At 56.2% G+C, this 18,052-nt stretch overlaps 1 protein-coding gene across 1 annotated transcript in view; it reads left to right on the top strand.

The window, feature by feature from the left end:
* The window catches only part of GLI2 (GLI family zinc finger 2), a 248,343-nt gene that overhangs the window by 45,355 nt on the left and 184,936 nt on the right, over positions 1-18,052 (top strand). The gene's annotated exons all lie outside the window — the stretch shown is intronic.

Genomic DNA, 18,052 nt, shown 5'->3' with positions numbered 1-18,052 from the left:
TCCCGGGATCCGAGGGGGATGACGAACGCGGAGGCCCTGGTGCCCTAGGAATGGCTGGAGTCACTGGCGGATACAGATAGGAAACCTCAGCTCGGAGAGGTGAAGCCTCCTGCCGAGGTCCCCCAGCTGGTAGGTGGCAGTGCTGGTCCTGGGAGCCTCATCTGCCTGGCCCTGGCCAAGCTGTCCCCTCCCGCTAGGAGGGCACTTTTCCCCTGATTCAGACCCCCGTAGCCCTCTCTGATGGTCCCTCTCAGGTGAGCCTTCCCCGCGTTCTGGGCGGGATGGCCCTGCCCGTCCTTCACCAGGAGTTACCGTGACAGTGACCATGACAGTGACACTCGCTGGTGGACCTGCCCTTCACTCCACCCTCACAACTGGATACCTCCTGGAGGGCTCAGAAACTGCAAGGCCAGGGGCTTGGCCCAGTAGAGGTGAAGTGAAGGGGCTCGTGGGGGACCCAGAGGCCATCTAGAATATGCCATTGGTTGCCAAGTGTCAAGGAGCGCTGGCATCAGGATGCAAGCTTCACCATATAAGCGCATGCTAATCCTGTCTCCCCTTTGCTCAGGCCTTCAGTGGCTCCCAGTTCCTCCCGTATCAAATCCAGACTCTGGCCCGTTCTCCTTCCGTGCAGCCTGGTCCCTGGCTGCCCCTGCCACCTGCACTTCTCAGCACCTGTCTGACCTTTCCTACCTGTTCTGGGTGTTGGCCTTGCTGTGAGTGCTCCGAGGGCAGCCTTCAGGGCTGGCAGGCTCCAGGGACCCTTTTTCTGTCCCCAGGGCCTGGCCCACAGACCCCAAAATACGCCAGGAACAGAGCCAGCAGCCAGACCTTGGCTCTCTCCTGGCTCTTCCCCAGGCCCTGGGAGCTGAGCCCAAGGGGCCGGGGGTCTGGCTGCCCTGCAGGCTTGTCTCTCAGCTCCCCTGATGTCTCCCCACGCCCGCCCTGCTCGGATGCCCCTTCCCTTCCCTCGGTTCCAGCACGGAAACCCGAGCCTGAGGGGGCCTGGAGGGTGCACGGACGTATTGGAGATGTGGAAACCGAGGCCCGGAGCGGAATGAGCGAGTTCTCCAAGTGGTCGCGGCAGAGAGGTTCCCAGGGCCCGGTTCTTCTCTCCCGGTGAAGCGCGGTGTCAGGCGCTGGGGAGGCTTTTCCGACGTGTTTCTGAGCAATGTTACGTCTCAGGAGGCTGGCGAGGTGACCCCCGCCTCCCCCGTGCCCACAGCTGTCAGGCTGTCTGCTGACCGCAGCGAGGCATCCTTGCTGTCGGGGCCTGGACCTGGCTCTGCCCCCTCCTGATGCACCCGAGTCCTGAGTGGCTGCAGCGTGTCCCCCACACGTCTCTTTACTCCCCATGGGCTCTCGGCAGAAGCCTCTCTCTGCCACGGTTCCTCATGTGGGAAAGGAGCCACTAGCTGTGCCCACACCTGGGGCTGTCGGGAGGTTGGGGTGGGAGATTAAAAGTCGAGCACCCAGCAGGGGCCAGGCCCTCCCAGCTTCCAGGGCCTGTGTGGCGGGGGCAGGCATATGGGACACCACCTGTGGGCGGTGGGTGTGATGAGTTCCCGGGGCTGGGGCTTTGGAGCCAAACCTGACCACACTGGCACTGGCTCTGCAGCTCTGGGCAGTTTACTGTTGACCTCTCCGAGCCTCAGTTTACTCATCTCTAAAATGGGGATCAGAACAGTACCTTCCTCGTGGGCGCCAGGATGCAAACCAGTGACGTGGAAGGGGCTTTTATACGGGAAGGAGCTCAGTAGCTATGAATCCCCCAACTCAGTTTTCCTCTGGATCTCTTAAAGGTGTGGCCATTTTAGCCAAGCCTCTTGGAACGGAAAAACAGGACCCAGACAGGTAGCCTGTTGGCGGTGGGATTTCAGACCCTGGGGGTGGGGCGGATCCTGGGGAATTTAGGAAAGGCGGTACCTGTCGGAAGCAGCAGTCCTGCCTGAACCTGGAGGCCTGGGTCGGAGGCGTGATGTCACCCGGGCATGGTGCTGGATCTTTCTGGCCGTTTCTTACCTGTGAAGGAGGCTGACGGCCTCTGCCTTGCTGGTGCCTGCTCGCTATGGATGCGTGGGTGCTTGGCTGCTGCTGGCAAGAAAGCAGTTTCATTGTTAGCGGCTCTTCTTTTACCCTTAATGAGTCTCTTGTTCTACGAGGAATGGGCACGCGGCCCTGAAGTCGTTATCCCCCTTGGGGTCCCCTCGTCAGGTTTGGGAGATAAGGCATGTCCGGTCCCCTTTGAGGAAGGAAGCAGGGGTTTTTCTATAATGTCAGCTCCCGCCGGCTCTTCCCCAAATCTTCGCCACTTGGCTTTGTCTGGATCTCCTGCTCCCTTTCTGGGCCCTTCCACGCCCAGCACTCTGTGGCCATTGTCTCTGCTGGAGGGAAGGCAGGCAGGGGTCCAGAGGGTCCACCTCCACCTCGGAGGGTCTCAGCACAGGCTCGCCCGACCTGGCTGCACTCCAGCCCTCGTGGGTCCTTGGTCACAGGCAAGGATGGTTCAATGGCTCTGGCTTGGGTGCTCTGGGCCACAGGAGAAGCAAAGCAGCTGGCACAATTCTGGGCTTTTAAACATTTCCTTTGGGGATGATTGGAGTGGGCCCTTGGTGGGAGGGGAGATGTAGGGGAAGACTGAGGTTTTGAAGACCGTTTTCACAGTATTTCTGATAAATTCAACTTGGGGCTGCCCAAGACTTGGGGCCCGCCTGGAGGTTTCCAGCCCAGTTTCCTGGTCTCTGAAGGGGAGGGGCCTCATTTAGGATGGGAAGCCAGACACCCTGGTGGATGCTGGACCCCGTGGGGGCTGTGAATGGAAAGTGCTCAGACCCCCAGGCTGCGTCTCCTGCCTGGCTTCTCTCTGTCCTAGTGTCTCCTCTGTAAGAGGAAGGTGGTGATGATTCAGCGTGAAGTTGTAGGAAGGGAAGCTTGCTCCGGTGGCCCTCGAAGGGACCTCCTCTCTGCGGGCAGAGGAGCTGGGCGGGCAGACCTTCCTCCTTTGCCCTGCTGCCGTCGGGGCACTGGAAGCGGTAGCCCCCTTTCTGAGGCCTGGGAGGCCACCCCCCCATCAAAACTGGTCACTTTCCGAGATTACTCCTACACCCCGTCCTTCGTGGTTAGAAATAAGGCTAGATTTGTAACGACTCCTGGCATTTTCTCTGTTTTCATTACTAAATAGCATTTTAACGGAAAAAGCAGTATGACTTTACATTAAGGAACATTGCCAGAACCCAGCATGACCCCAAGTCCCATCATCCTAACACAAGAGTTTTTTTTCCTATATACTGTCTCCAGTTTATTCTCCAGTTGCAGTTATGGGATGCATTCAAGTTTGCTTTATTTTCATCTCCTGCACGATCTCAAACATTTCTGTCTTTATAACAGTGACCTAAAATAGCTGCAATACTGTTCCACTGTGTTGCTAGAATACAATGTATTAGAAACGATCTCCCTCCTGTTAACATGGAGGTGGCTGCCAGGGTTTTGCAAGCGTGGACGGGGAACATGCTGCACGTGGTCTGGTCCGCGGCAGGCCAGGGGCTTAGCAGATGCTTTCCTGCAGGTGGTGGGCTTTTCGTAGTCAGGCTGGCTGGAGTTCTGCTCCCTGGTTCACCCTAAAGCCACGCGCCACCCAGCAGGTCTCCTTTGCTTTAAGTGCGTTCTGCTTGTGAGGCGCTGTCTAGATGTTTCGTAGTCGTGAAATCACAATCATTCATAACAGCTCTGGAACATCAAATTCTTAGCTCCGTTTTCCATCAAGAGATTCTAAAGTAAGGAGGAGCTGGGTCACTTGCCCACAGCTTCCAGCAAGAGGCCGACCGGGGCTTTGGATCCGGTGCTTCACTGCACTGCCTCTCCTTTGGTGAGCTCCCCATCCCCGGGGGGTGATCGCGCCGAGGCTGGATGATGAAGTGTCTAGAGAACTCTGGATCAGGGTTCCTCGACCTTGGCTGGGTAATTCTCTGTCGTAGGCGGCTGTCCTGACCGTTGCAGGATGTTTAGCGGCACCCCTGGCCTCTACCCACTAGCAGCTAGTAGCACAATTTGGAAACAATAAATAATGTCTCTGGATATTGCCAGTCATCCCCTGGGGGTCAAATTCACCCCCGTTTCTCACCTGCTGGAGAGGATTCCTGAGTCGGATGGGAGGTTGGTGACTGGATCTCTGAGGACCTCTGGGACCTTGTGGGGCTCCCCACCTGGTGGGATCCCTTGGTGGACTCTGTCTGCATCGGTAGCGGTTGATTGGAGAGACCGGGTATGGTGACATCGTGGAAGGAGTCGTGGGACCCAGGTTCAGAAGTGCCTCTTCTACCTGGGTCGTGGGACCCAGGTCTAAGTGCCTCTGGACCCAAAGCCCAGACGCAAAGCCTCCCAGTCATGCTATGTGCCCTGGGACGGGTGCCTTGCTCCCAGTAACGACGGTGGGTGACAGTCCTGTGACTGGGGGCACCTAACCCTTTACCTTCTCTGTGGCTTCTGGCTATTTTGGAGGACTCGCCTCATTTGAGGAAACCTTGCGTGTCACCCTGGTCTCTGACGTGGGCTGGGACGTCCTGAAGCATCTTCCCAGGGGTGGTGCTGTCAGGAGTCCAGAGCCGAGCCCACCCGTGGCACCCCGACTCACACATCAGGCCGGGGTTGGGGGCGGCACTGGCAGGGAGACTGTGATTTGCAGGGCTGCGAGTAGACTTGGGCTTTAAAGAGTCCTCTCATTTCCTCTCCGGAAGCCTTCAAAAGGCCCTGGGAACAAAAGGGGCTTGATTGAGTGTCCCTTGGAGAGCTTCATCGAGACGGGGGGAAGAACAAGCAGCACACACTACAAAGCCACTTCATTCTGCGTATGGTGTCATGCCAAGAAGCACTGAAGTGCGGGGACAAGCAGAGGGGCGTGCTCTTTTTATCAGGAGAGTGTGGATTGGCGGTTAGAGCCGAGGACAGCCGTCAGCAAACTGTGCAGGGATTTTGCAGGGAGTGTGCACCCCTCACTCCCCTCCAGCCTCCTCCCTCCAGCCCTCTCCATTCCTGTTCCCTTCTACTTAGAGACATTAACTTTTTATATGACAACCACTTAAGGCCTGACCTTATCCCAGGGCACTTTACATTTCAATAGGCTGTTCTTGAAAAATGAAAACGCTTCAAAAAAGTGAGTCTCTAATGGTAGAATTTCAGGTAGTGAGTAGGAGGTGACTTTTTTTTAGCCAGAGAAGTGACTCTCTAATGGTAGAATTTCAGGTAGTGAGTTCTATCAGGCACCTTCTAGGCTGCCTCTTTCTGTCAGACTCTCAGGGACAAGTTAAATAACTTTAACAGCCATCGACTGGCAGGCAGTAGCGGGGGACGGTTTAGGAGACGGCTGACTTCAGAATGCTGGGTTTATTACCCTGATGGCTCCCACTCATTGCACATTTGTAGGACACTGACCGTGTGCTGGGCAGTGTGTCACGGGCTGGGAGCAAATGTCAAAGAGCCAGAGCACCCGGAGAGATGGTTAAGCAGAGACTGGAAGTGTCTCCCGAGAGCTGTGTGATGTGGGAAGCCCTCCTGGGGGAGGTGGTGCTGGCCTTAGGCTTCAAGGTATAAACAGGAGTTCATTGGGCAGGGGTGGGGAGAGCATGATCGCAGAGGCTGACAGGTGGTGTCTGGGGGTTGCAGACTTCTGGAAACACCCCAGTGTGAAGGACAAGGTCTGAGTTGGTGGGAACAAGGCTGAAGAGGTAGGGAGGGCGTGGGCCTTGGGGGTTCCGTGTGCCCAGATGTGCAGTTTTCCGCAGGCTCCGAGGGTCAGTACTCACCCTCTGCTGGACACTGGCCTCAGGCTTCCCGCTCGCTGCCCAGACACTGCCCTCCATCTGCTTTAGCAGACCTTTCTGGACCTCGCCTGTCCTCCCTTTGAAGATGCTTATTCACCTGTTCCTCCAGGAAGCCCTCCCTGACCTCCCTCAGGTTAGCTCAGGCCCCCTGTGGCCTCCTGAGCTAGTCTATCAGGAAGCTTATTCTCATTGTCACTGTCTGTCTCCTTTCAGGACTGTCCCCCCTTGGCTGGGCGCTCTGGGAGAGCAGTGCTGTGTTTAATTCACCTTTGTGATCAGGGTCACAGCCCAGGCTTGCCACACAGTGGGCCCTCGGGAAATGGTGATCTCACTCTTGTCCTGAGTCGTGGAGCCCTGGGACTTCCCTGGCCTCCCTGAGTGGGCAGGTCCTCAGGCTGCAGCCCACCCGCCTAGGGCTGGGTAGGGGTCAGGTCCCGGGCCTGGGGGCCCAGACAACCGGTTTGGGCTGTGATGTGTGACGGCCAGGGGACGGGAAGGGAGAGTGCGGGCATGTGGGCTCCCAGGCGTGCAGGAAGCCCAGGAGAGGTGGGACTGGCCGGTCAGGGTCCCAGTCCCACCTGGGACAGCTTAGCAGGTGTGCACAGCTGCCAGCCAAAGGCAGGACACTCCTGTTGGCTTCAGTGGCCAGGGTGGTGCTGGCACAGCCTGGGGAAAGCCCGTGGCTGAGTCTGATAGAGACACAGATGGAAGAGCTTGGTGCGGGCATCGCCTGGGCCATGTGGGGAGGGCCGTGGCCGGGCAAGTCAGAGCAGGGTGCTGTGCAGGCTGAAGCAGGAGATGCCGGCCCACCCACTGGCCTGGTTCCCCCCAGAGCCGTGAGGGCAGAGCAGCTGCCCTAGGTCTGCAGCCAGCCCTCCCCACCCTGCTCTGCTCCCTACCCCAGGCCCAGCACCACCTGCGGAGAGGGAGACCTCAAGCCTAGGAGATGGTTGGTGCTCAGTATACACTTGCTGGTCCATGGATGCAGGTGGCTGGGGTCTGTTTACTTGTGTCCTGTCTGTGCTCCCCACGTGCCCAAATTCCTGTTGCTACCCAATTGTGGCATGACATGACACTCCCCGGGGGGTCCTGCCTGCCCATCTCACTGGTGGGGCGCTGAGCCCAGAGATGGGGGGACACTTACCCAGAGTTGCACAGAGAGCGAGTCACGGTGCTCTTCGGACAGGGGAGTGATGTGGTCAGCTGAGGCCAGCCAGCTGAGGCATGAACTGGTAAGGAGCCTCGTGATAGTTCCTTTGCATCGTTGGCAAGGAAGGGGCTGCTCTGTGTATGAGCTGCCTGGGCAGGGGACTGGACCAGGTGACCTCTGGAGGCTTGTCTTGGTGCTGGACTCTGGGATCACAGGAAGATGTGTTTTGGGCCATAAAGGGGCTCCTTGCCTGGCAGCCTCGTGATGCCAAGGGTCCTCAGCAGGCCTAAAGCAGGGAAATCAGACCAAGGTCCTCTCCACCTCTGGACAAGTTAAGCCTCTTCCTGCAGCCAGCTCAGAGCTGCCCCTGCCACCCAGCTGGGGGCCAGCGCTGCCCAGGCCGCTGCTCAGGAGAGCCTCTGTGACTTTGGTCGCTTGCGCCGAGATGTTTGGAGAGATTTGTCCTGGGTCTGCAACAGCCCCACCCCCGCCCTCCCACACCTGGGCCGAGGCCAGGGTCCCCCTGCACCTAGGGGCCGTGGTTTGGGTTATGATTAGAAGGACGTGGGAAAGCCACCTGTACCGTGCCTCTGACTCCAAAATGCCATTCCCCAGCCTACAGTTCCACTAGGAGCAAAGAGCTCCTTGGGATGCGTAATGGCTCAAAAAGCAACTTTTAACCAACAAACGCTCAATTTTTTATTTGTCTTGAGAAGGTGTGAGCTTACAGCACAGGAGGTAAGTTTCCATAGACTTGGGTCCTCGGCACTGTCCATGGCAAAGCCTTCCCTCCCAAGGGTTTACGCGTTAAGGGAAGGGGTGCAGTTCATATGCCAGTAGCGGTTTTGCCCTGAAGACCTTTTTCATCGCTGAGCTGGCAAACACTGCCTGTGACAGACATTAGGGGTTGATGACAGCCCCCCCTCCTGGCCTCACAGCCAGCCTATGCTGTCGTCCACCTCCCCTGTGCTGCTGGGTCCCAAGAGCCCCAGAGCCTTGTGGGCATCGAGGCTTGAGGGGAGGCTAGGAGAAGAGGAGAGTTCTCTCAGTTTGTGTGTTGAGTCAGTCATCAAACGTGGACTAAGCCTTTGTCCGGGGCCGGCATAACGGGGGTGGCCACGGCAGTGATACTCAGAGTACAGTCACGTTGGGACTTCCCTGGCGGTCCAGTGGTTTAGACTCCACGCTTCCAATGCAGGGGTGCAGGTTCGGTCCCTGGTCAGGGAACTAAGATCCCACAGGCCACGTGGCCAAAAGAAAAAAAATAAAAGAATACAGTGATGCGGGAGTTTGCCCTCGGGGGGCACAAGGCAGAACTGGCCTGGTGGGGGGCTGGCAGGGCAGGCTCTGGGGAAGTAGCATTGCAGGCAGAGCTGGAAGTGTGTTAAACTGGGCGATTTTGGGGGGGGGACCTGGGGGGCAGTGAGCCTGGAGGGGTGGATGGGGGCAGATCCTGGAGTGGGGCCTTGGTGCCATGGAGAGTATTTGGACCTCGTTATGCAGCCACTTCCCCGCCTTTCTGGTCCTTTTCCCGCCTCAGAGCCTCCTTCGGGGGTTTTCTCCACTCACTGGGTCTCTGTCCTTGCCTCCCGCCCCTCCCCAGGCTCGGATGAAGGGGCCCTGGCAGGGGCCTTGGTGCCGGTGATGCCCGTACGCCAGGCCTGTTCCCGCCGTGCCCTCCACCGGCGGGCCCCTGCGGGTGGGCACCTTCCCGGCCTGCAGCCTGCCCAGGGCCGTCTGTTTCTCCTCCTTGGGGCAGAGGCAGAGCTTGTTTTTCCCCCGGCTCAGGAATCGCGCCTCAGAAGCACACAATGCAGCTGTTAAAATATCTGGGTCTGGCCTGGCGGCTGCACAGCAGGCCCCTTGTTCACCTCACAGACGGCGCGCCCAGGGGCCGAGCTGGGCCTGCCTCTGCTGGCCGCCTGCCGGGGGGGCGGGGCGGGGAGAGACCCCGGCCCCTGCTCGGGACTTCTGCTGCTTTGGGCCTGTCCACGGAGGAAGGGGACAGACAGCAGCATTTGGAGTCAGCAGGACAGCACGTTCAGAGAGATGCCCACCTGAGCGTCTGCACGTTAGAGCCCAGAGGCCCAGACACCTGTGGTGGGGGGTCAGGATGGAGAGGAAGGGGGGCCACGGGATGCCTTGTCCAGTCTCGGACAGGCCTCCTGCCGGTGCCGGGGCCCCTGGGTCAGGTCTTCCTGCCCCAGTTGGCAGACAGGTGGGTGGTCTCGCTGGGGCTGCAGTTAGGATAACGTGGTGAGCATTTGAGTCGGGACCCCTGTATATGCCAGGCCCTGTGTTCTTAATCCTCTCCGTGAGGGACACGCCGTTGTCATCCCCATTTTACAGATGAGGAAACTGAGGCTTGGGGGGACTCGGTTCTTCTTTTTTTTTTTTTAATTTTATTTATTTATTTATTTATGGCTGTGTTGGGTCTTCGTTTCTGTGCGAGGGCTTTCTCTAGTTGCGGCAAGCGGGGTCCACTCTTCATCGCGGTGCGCGGGCCTCTCACTATCGCGGCCTCTCTTGTTGCGGAGCACAGGCTCCAGACGCGCAGGCTCAGTAATTGTGGTTCACGGGCCTAGTTGCTCCGCGGCATGTGGGATCTTCCCAGACCAGGGCTCGAACCCGTGTCCCCTGCATTGGCAGGCAGATTCTCAACCACTGCGCCACCAGGGAAGCCCCGGGGACTCGGTTCTTATCCATTGCTCTAGGTAGCGCTGGGATGCGAACGTGGACCTCCTTTCTCCAGAGTCTGCCCTCCCCGTGTGTCCCCTTCTGAAGGTGCCGGCTGCTGCTGACGTGTGCAGGGGGTGTTGTCAAAGTCTCAGAAGCAGCACCAGGAGGTGGGTTGCCTCTGACTAGGGTTCAGGTGGGAGGGCGTTAGGGCAGGCTTCCCAAGTTTTAAAGCGTGGCTTCCTTGCGTAGAGCAGGGAGGAGAGAATGTTCTGGGCAGGAAAGCAATGGGACAGAGGCAGGGGCATAGAGACGACCTGGTATTTTCAGGGAGTGAAGCCGCGTGCAAGCGAGTGGAAGCTGCGATGCCACCTGAAGGGTGAGCTCTTACCCACACCCTCCCGGAAAGAAAAAGTCTCTTGCCCAGCTCCGGCCCTCCTGATGCCCATCTCCCCTTATCTGAGGCTGGCTGCTGCATTTCCCATCGGTGGGGCCTCCGTGGCTGCTGTTCTGGCCCAGCAAGTCGGTGCATTGGGGTCATGATCTGTTTTCCTGCACCAGCAAGCCAGGGGCTGGGCACGTGAGGGAGCTTTCCTACTTGGAAAAATACATTTAAGGAATGGTAAAGAAGCAGGTGCCCCGCTAGGAGAGTGGTTTCTGCATGGTGCCGCCTCTGGCCACAGTGGGTAGAGGGGAGGCCTTTGACCTGAAGCGCCTGGGAGCAGCTGGGGTTGCGGCAGCCAGGCTGGCCGGCTGGCGCTGCAGAGGTGTGTCCGAGACCCCAGAGGCACAACTCCTCACTAAACCTCGGTCTCCCCCAATCCTGTCTTCCTTGGAAAAGGGTGCCCGCTTGTAGAGGTTCGCCTGCCTGGCCAGCCTTGGGCCAAGCCCCCCTGGGGACCCGATGTCTGCAGAGCCACTGCTGCAGGGTGTTCACGGCCTTCTTAACCATGCTGGGAGCAGGGAGGGTGCTCTGTGTTACAGGGAGGGGACGGAGGCTCAGGGAGGGAGAGCCGTGTGGCTGGACACACCGCGGATGTGGGCCGCGCTGGCCCGAGCATCAGCGTCTCTCACTCTGGAGAGGAAAATACACACATTTAAAAGAAGGTTATTTTGTCCCTGGCCGTGAAGGGCAAGCAGAGCGTCCCCAGCTTGGCGCCGTCCTGGGGAACCCTCCCCTCACCCCCTTCTCTGTCCCTTCAGGATGGGATAGCGAGTGTCAGTTTGATCCAGGGGGGCTGAGCCGATGCCCATGTCTGGCTCCCTAACGCCTCCAGCATGACGGGCTAGGACGCCCTTTGCTTTCCCGTGGCTGCCCTGGCACTGTGGTGCTGGATGGCTGTCCCTAGGGTCTCAAGCGCCCTTTAGAATGTCCCTTTTCCAGGTGGCAACACTGAGGTGACGGGAGATGGAAAGACTCAGTCATCCATCCACTCAGGGAGGATGTTGACGAGTCCTCGGGACCTTGGGGCCACGAGAGAGAGAGTCTGCTGCCATCTTTTTAGTTACAGTGTCGTTATAATTATTATTACCAGAACTTCCCTGGTGGTGCAGTGGTTAAGAATCCGCCTGCCAATGCAGGGGACACGGGTTCAAGCCCTGGTCCGGGAAGATCCCACATGCCGCGGAGCAACTAAGCCCGTGCGCCACAACTACTGAGCCTGCGCTCTAGAGCCTGCGAGCCACAACTACTGAGCCTGCGTGCCACAACTACTGAAGCCCGTGCACCTAGAGCCTGTGCTCCGCAACAAGAGAAGCCAGCGCAATGAGAAGCCCGCGTACCGCAGTGAAGAGAAGCCCCCACTCGCCACAACTAGAGAAAGCCCGCGCGCAGCAATGAAGACCCAACGCAGCCAAAAATAAATAAATTAATTAATTATTAAAACCCCAATTGTTAATTATTATTACCTTTCATCAGTGTTGCATTGGAAACGCATTTTTCACGCCAGGAACTTTCACGCATTTTATCTCATTTGATCACAAAAATAAGTCTATGATCAAGGCTGGCCGGGTGTTTATTATGTGTACGTGTATGGGTGTGTGTCTGTATCTCTCTACACATACATGTATGTGTGTGTGCGTGCATGTGGTGTGTGCATCTGTATGTAACTGTGTGCACTTGTGGGTGGCCCTATATGAACGTGTGACAGTGTGTGTATGTGTGCCCACGCTCACACAGGTGACTGTGTACGTGGTCACGGTCATTGCTGTTGGTTGTGCATGCTCTGCGTGTGTGCCCACGCGTGTGGGGCCCAGGCAGTGTGCCGCACGGGTGAGATCAGACAGGAGGTGAGAACGCCAGGGCCCCGAGATGGCCGGGATCGCTGGGAAGCGAGGTTTCGCCTCTCTCCCGGAGATTGATTTCGCCTGGGGAAGATGCTCTTGTTCCTGTGACTCACTCATCAGGAGAGCTCAAAGCAGCCAGGTGGTGGGATTGCAGGGCTCAGAGCGATTTGCTCATTCTCCTCTGATTATTTTATTTTTAATAAATTTATTTATTTTTGGCTGCGTTGGGTCTTTGTTGCCGTGCGCGGGCTTTCTCTAGTTGTGGCGAGCGGGGGCTACTCTTCGTCGTGGAGCACTGGCTCTTAGGTGCGCAGGCTTCAGTAGTTGTGGTGTGCGGGTTCAGTAGTTGTGGCTTGCAGGCTCTAGGGCGTAGGCTTAGTAGTTGTGGCGCACAGGCTTAGCTGCTCCGCGGCATGTGGGATCTTCCCAGACCAGGGCTCGAACCCGTGTCCCCTGCATTGGCAGGCGGACTCTTAACCACTGAGCCAGCAGGGAAGACCTCTGATTATTAATTTATTCTTCAAGCCAGTCGTTTCACTCCAAGTTCTTCATCTTTTCTGTGCTGTGGCCCCCTCCTCAGAATAATGCTGTAAATGCATAAGATTGGGATGGATAAATTAGGAGTTTGGGATTAACATATACACACTACTCTATTTAAAATAACCAACAAGGACCTCCCGTACAGCACAGGGAACTCTACTCAATATCTTGTAATAGCCTATAAGGGAAAAGAATCTCTGTGCTATACACCTGAAACCAACACAACATTGTAAATCAACTATACTTCAGTAAAAAAATAAAATGCGTAGGATTACGAAGGAGGCCAATTGTACTGACTGCAGCGATCATAGGTTAATAGATGTGCTTCTTTGCTGGCACAACTGACAAGGTCGGGGGGGTGGTGTCTAACGCCGACCTTGACCTTGAGCGCAACACCGTGGTGAGCACAGGTGATGTCCCATGACGTGGTGTGAGCACACCCGTGGCTTATGCTGGTGGCAGGCTCACAGGCACTATGCCTTTTACCCACCTTCATGCCTGAGGGAAACACCAACTTCCGGTTCTAAATTAACAAAGATAAACTCCGTTTACTTCCATCCATTTGCTTTAGTTGGAACCGACTATCCAGAAGCTGGAAGCGGTCTTCGGACCCCATGTAGTTTCTGCTAAACCTGCCTGCGCGTCAGAAACACCCGTGCAGCTTTTTTTAAAAGTTTGGATATCTTGCCCCCCACACTCTGCCTGAACCTGTGGCATCAGAATCGGCAGGAGAAGGACCAGGAGTGTTTCCAGAGGCTCGGGGTGCTGCCAGAGACCCTGGGGGGCAAGGGCCCTGTGTGCAGCTCCAAATGGAAAGGGAGCTTCTCCTGGCTGCAGGTCCGGTGTCCCCCCTTTCCCCGGCAGAAGCCCAGGAGCGTGGCTTCCCGGGGAATGTGGAGGTGTTGACTCTCTCCTTGCCCTGGTGGGCACTGTGCTCTCAGCCCCACTTGTTCCGGAACCTTTTGTGGAGCCCATGGGAAGTCCCCCAGCATACACCACAGGCCGCCAGCTGAGGTCTGGGGACCCGACGCCCCGCCCTGCTGGCCCCAGCTGGGCTTCCTGGGACCCTGGGCGCCTGGTGTTTACCCAGAAATTGTGCTAATCCCGGTAATTCCTGTGACTTACGCAGCCTCCCGGCTCTGTCTGCTGCCTTCCTCTCCTGGAAGGGAAGGGGAGGGGAGGGGGAGGGCCGTGGCTGATCTGTAGAAAACGAGGCCTGTGACACAGTGGTCCCTTCAGGGGACACCTCCCACCCCAGCCGGGTCAGCTCCCCATGGACGCTCATGGAAGCCCAGGCACTCCCAGGCCCACTGCTGTGTGGGTCGTGGGAATCTGAATACATCCCCTCCCTGCTACTCTGTCCACCTGGTCCTGGGGTGGCCTCGCTCTGAGGCTTCGGGCAGCATCCCAGCCAGAGGACCTGGCTCTAGACCTGGCCCCTCTCCCTCCGTGGACAGTGGCTTTGGGCAGCTCACCTTTTCCTCTGTAAGAATCGGGAGGATGCCATCCCCTCTGACAACATAAGGTGGGGGGGGATGTTGGCATGAGGCAGCTGCCGCTGCTGGGCCCCAAGAAAACCCTCAGGCCCTCTTCTTTCCAGGCTCCTCATGTCCCTTATCAGAAGTTGTCGTGGTCCTTTCTTGACTGAACCTCTTTTTTTTTTAATCTCTGAGCATTGGTTTCTTCCTATGTAAAGTGTTGTGAGGATTAAATGAACTCATTCTTGCAAAGAACTTGGCACCTGGTAAATGCTTGTTCAAGGTTTGTCGTTCCAGCTATTATTTTGATTTTTGTCCTTACTTCCAAATTCAAGGTGTGTTTCAAAGTTGAGCCTAAATTTCTTCACCTGAGCTTCTTGGGAAGAAAACCCAGATTGTTCACAAAATCACTCGTATTTCCAAGAGCTGTGATTTCCTGCCTCAGAGGTGCACGGTCCTTGCCCGGCATTCCTGAGCTGTTGCTCTGTGGCAGCCTGAGTGGGGAGCAGCTCTGGACCTGGTGGTGATGATGAATACAGATGGGGGTGATGGGATGCTGTAGGGATCTGGAAGCAGAAGTGACCATGATTGGGGAGGAGCTGGGGGGCTTCCCAGAGGAGGTGACATCTGAGTGGCATCTTGAAGGAAGAGTAGGAGTCCATCACACAGAAAGGGTGAAGGGTTTCTGGTGGGTGTTCCAGGGTCAGGGCTGGCTGCTTGTGAAGGGTGGGGGGAGATGAGGAGGCTGCAGGTAGACCCAGGAAGACTTTGCCTGAAGGCCCCAAGGGCTCAGCAAGGCCTCGGCCAGATTTGGTTCGGGGAAGGTGCTTGGCTGTAGGGTAGAGGGGGACCTGGAGGGGGACCAGAGGTGGCGTGAAGGTGCCCAGGACCCAGAAGGCAGAGCAGCCAGCTGGGAGAGGCCCCGCGGGCCAGGTGCTTTGCGGGTGAAATGATGGGAATCGCAGCTGATCATATGGGGGGGTGAGGATGGGGTAGGGCGGTGGCCCAAAGTGCCGGCAGGTGGATGGGAGGGGTGGTCCCTGCGGCCAGGCTAAGGGGTAAAGAAGGTGGAGCAGGCGGCCCAAGGGCTCTTGCTGGTGGCCGCTCGGCCAGCCAGCCTCTTACAGCACAGATTATACAAATAGGCTTAAAGGATCAGCTGGCGATCCCGAAATCTCCAAGCCAGAGGAAACCCTATAACTCACCCGAATCCTCAGGGAGATTTCCCTGTCCCTCATCCATCTTGGGTTTTCTGGACGGGGGTTTTGCAAGACTGGAAACCAGACAGTCTGCTGGGTGAGGTAAATCCGGGAGGTTCAGAGCTTGGGCTGTTCGCTTAGCAGGCTGGCCAGGCTGCAGCCGCCTCTGGCTTCACACCCATCACTCTTGTATACTCCCACTTTTTGCTTAGAAAACCATGAGGGTGTCGTGCAGACTTTTAAAAGGTGAAGTTCTGGGGCCTGCGGATGTAAGATTTGCAGCCGCCGGGGGTGGAGCTGACCATCGCCTTTGGTTTCTGCCACCCGCGATCCACGGGCTCTGCCCAGAGCCCTCTCCTCCCACCGGCGTGCAGACCCACCTGCCTTCTTTCTGAAACAGCAGCTGTGGACCTCCTCTGCTCTCTCCAGTGGCTGCCCATTTTCTTCTTCTTTTCGTGGCAAAGATTCCTGACTAAATGTCTGTGCCTCTGTCTCTCCCTGAGCCCACCTGGGCCCTGGTCACCACCGCGCAGCTGTGATGGAGATAGTCCTTCCGGGCATTTCTTTCTTGGGTTGGACTCCCGGCCCACACACTCTCCCGGTGATTTTACTTTCTCTTCCTTCCTGCTCCTCCATCCCTGCTCACTTCCTTGGCTGGTTTTTCTTCTCCCTCCTGGAAATGTTGGAATGCCCCGTGTCTCGTTCTGGAACTTTCTCTACTTCTCCCCTCTGCCCTCTCCCTTGGAGATCTTGCCCTGTGGCTGCCATATTCCCATCTCTAGCCTCTGCCTCTCCCCAAGCTCTGCCTTGCATTTCCAACAGTCTTGCCTATCTTTAAAAAAATTTTTTTAAAAAACTTTATTTTCTATTGGAGTAGAGTTGATTAACAATGTTGTGATAGTTTCAGGTGTACACTAAAGTGATTCAGTTATACATAATACATGTATCTATTCTTTTTCAAATTCTTTTCCCATTTAGGTGGTTATATAGTATTGAACAGAGTTCCCTGTGCTACACAGTAGGCCTTTGTTGGTGATCCATTTTAAATGTAGCCGTGTGTGCATGTCAATCCCCAGCTCCCTAAGTACCCCTTCCCCCCACCATTCCTCCTGGTAACCATAAGTTCGTTCTCTAAGTCTGTGAGTCTGTGTCTGTTTTGTAAATAAGTTCATTTGTATCATTTCTTTTTAGATTCCACATAGAAGCGATATCTTTCTCTTTACATGATATTTCTCTTTCTCTGTCTGACTTACTTCACTCAGTATGACAATCTCCAGGAATATTACTCAGCCATTAAAAAGAATGAAATAGTGCCATTTGCAAAAATGTTTTATTGAAGTATAGTTGATTTACAACATTGTGTTAATTTCTGCTGTGCAGCAAAGTTATTCAGTTTTACATATATATTCTTTTCCATATTCTTTTCCATGATGGTTTATCACAGGTTATTGAATAGAGTTCCCTGTGCTCTGCAGTAGGACCTTCCTGTTTCAGTCTCTGCATGTCTTAATAGGCGTCTCAGACTTAACACGGCCCCAACCTGGCTCCTGGTTTTTGCCCCCGAACCTGCTTCTCACCCACTGTGCTCCATCCCAGCAAACGGCACCACCGTGCCGTCGTCCAAGTGCTCAGCCAAAAATCGGAGCCATCTTTGACACTACCCCCATTCTTTTAAGAAAATTGGCTTTCAAATGTCTATTCTGTAATATTTGATACAAATACTGAATTCGCAGTATCTGTACATGATGAAGCATCACTTAGTAAAACGCTTGCTTCTGACCCACCAGCCAGCTGGAGATGGAGCGTTACCCGGGCCCCGCATCCCCCGGTTCCTCTCTCGTAACCCACGACGACTCCGCTTTCTAGCACACCCCACGTCCAAGCCCGAGCAAGGCCTGTGGGCTCTGCCTTCAGAGCCACTGTCCCTTTAACCCAGACAACCAGCATCTCCCCGGGTCACTGCAGTCGTGCGCCATCCCCCAAATCTGCCCTCCACGCACTGGCAGAGTGACCCCTTTGTACTTTGAGTCCTGTCACACCCCCCTTCTGCCCAGAACCCTCCAGGGCTGGCACCCACCTTCCTGCTGCTCCTTCAACGAGCCGGCCTCCTCCCCACCAGGCCCGCGGCTCCCGCCCCTGCCCTCTGGCTGCCGTGGGCTCCCTCAGACCCTCATGTGGCATCCCATCCCCTCCTCAGAGAAGCAGGGCAGCAGCCCCCCTGCCCTTCCCACCCCGCTCTATCCTGCCCCTCTGCTTTCTTTCCTTCTCTCTCACTAATGAGGGACAAAATATACATTTATCTTCCCCCTTTATTTATTATGTCTCCCAAGTAGGATGTAAACTCTGTGGGTTGTATCTTCGGCACCAGGCACAATGCTTGATGCATAACAGGGGCTTGAAAAGCTATTGACTGAATGTGTGCAAGTGAGTAAATGATGAAAACTCTGTGGGATGCAGGAATGAACGAATGAATGAAAGAATGAACGAACATACACGTGCATAAGTGAAAGGTGGAGCCGGTGAGCTGCAAAGAAACGGGAGAATGAAGGCTTTCCTCTGAGGACCGCTAAGTCGCGGCTCCTGTATTGATTTTTCTCGTCCTGTGAGCCTGAGATGAGGGGCATTACTTTCTGACCTCATTTCTCAAGGTGGTTCTTGCTAGTCACCACGCACGGCACTAGGAACTTGTTGCTTAGATTTGAAAAATCGGGGGTAACAGACAGTGAAAAACGCTCGGCTGTGGTCCGTGAGGTCGTTCAGAAGACCAGATGAATCTCAGAACGAAGAATTCTCAAAATTAAGTAAACCCTCCTTCGCAGTGATCAGAGAAGGAGCGCGTGGCGGCGGCGGTTGGGAGTCTGCGTCGGCGCGGGGTCCCGGCTGGGTCTGGGGGCCGCGTTGGTGAGT

This window comes from Eschrichtius robustus, chromosome 5, assembly GCF_028021215.1.
Source record: "Eschrichtius robustus isolate mEscRob2 chromosome 5, mEscRob2.pri, whole genome shotgun sequence".
Lineage (NCBI taxonomy): Eukaryota > Metazoa > Chordata > Mammalia > Artiodactyla > Eschrichtiidae > Eschrichtius > Eschrichtius robustus.
Note: the sequence above shows the minus strand (reverse complement) of the source record. Positions and strands in the feature narration are given on the sequence as shown.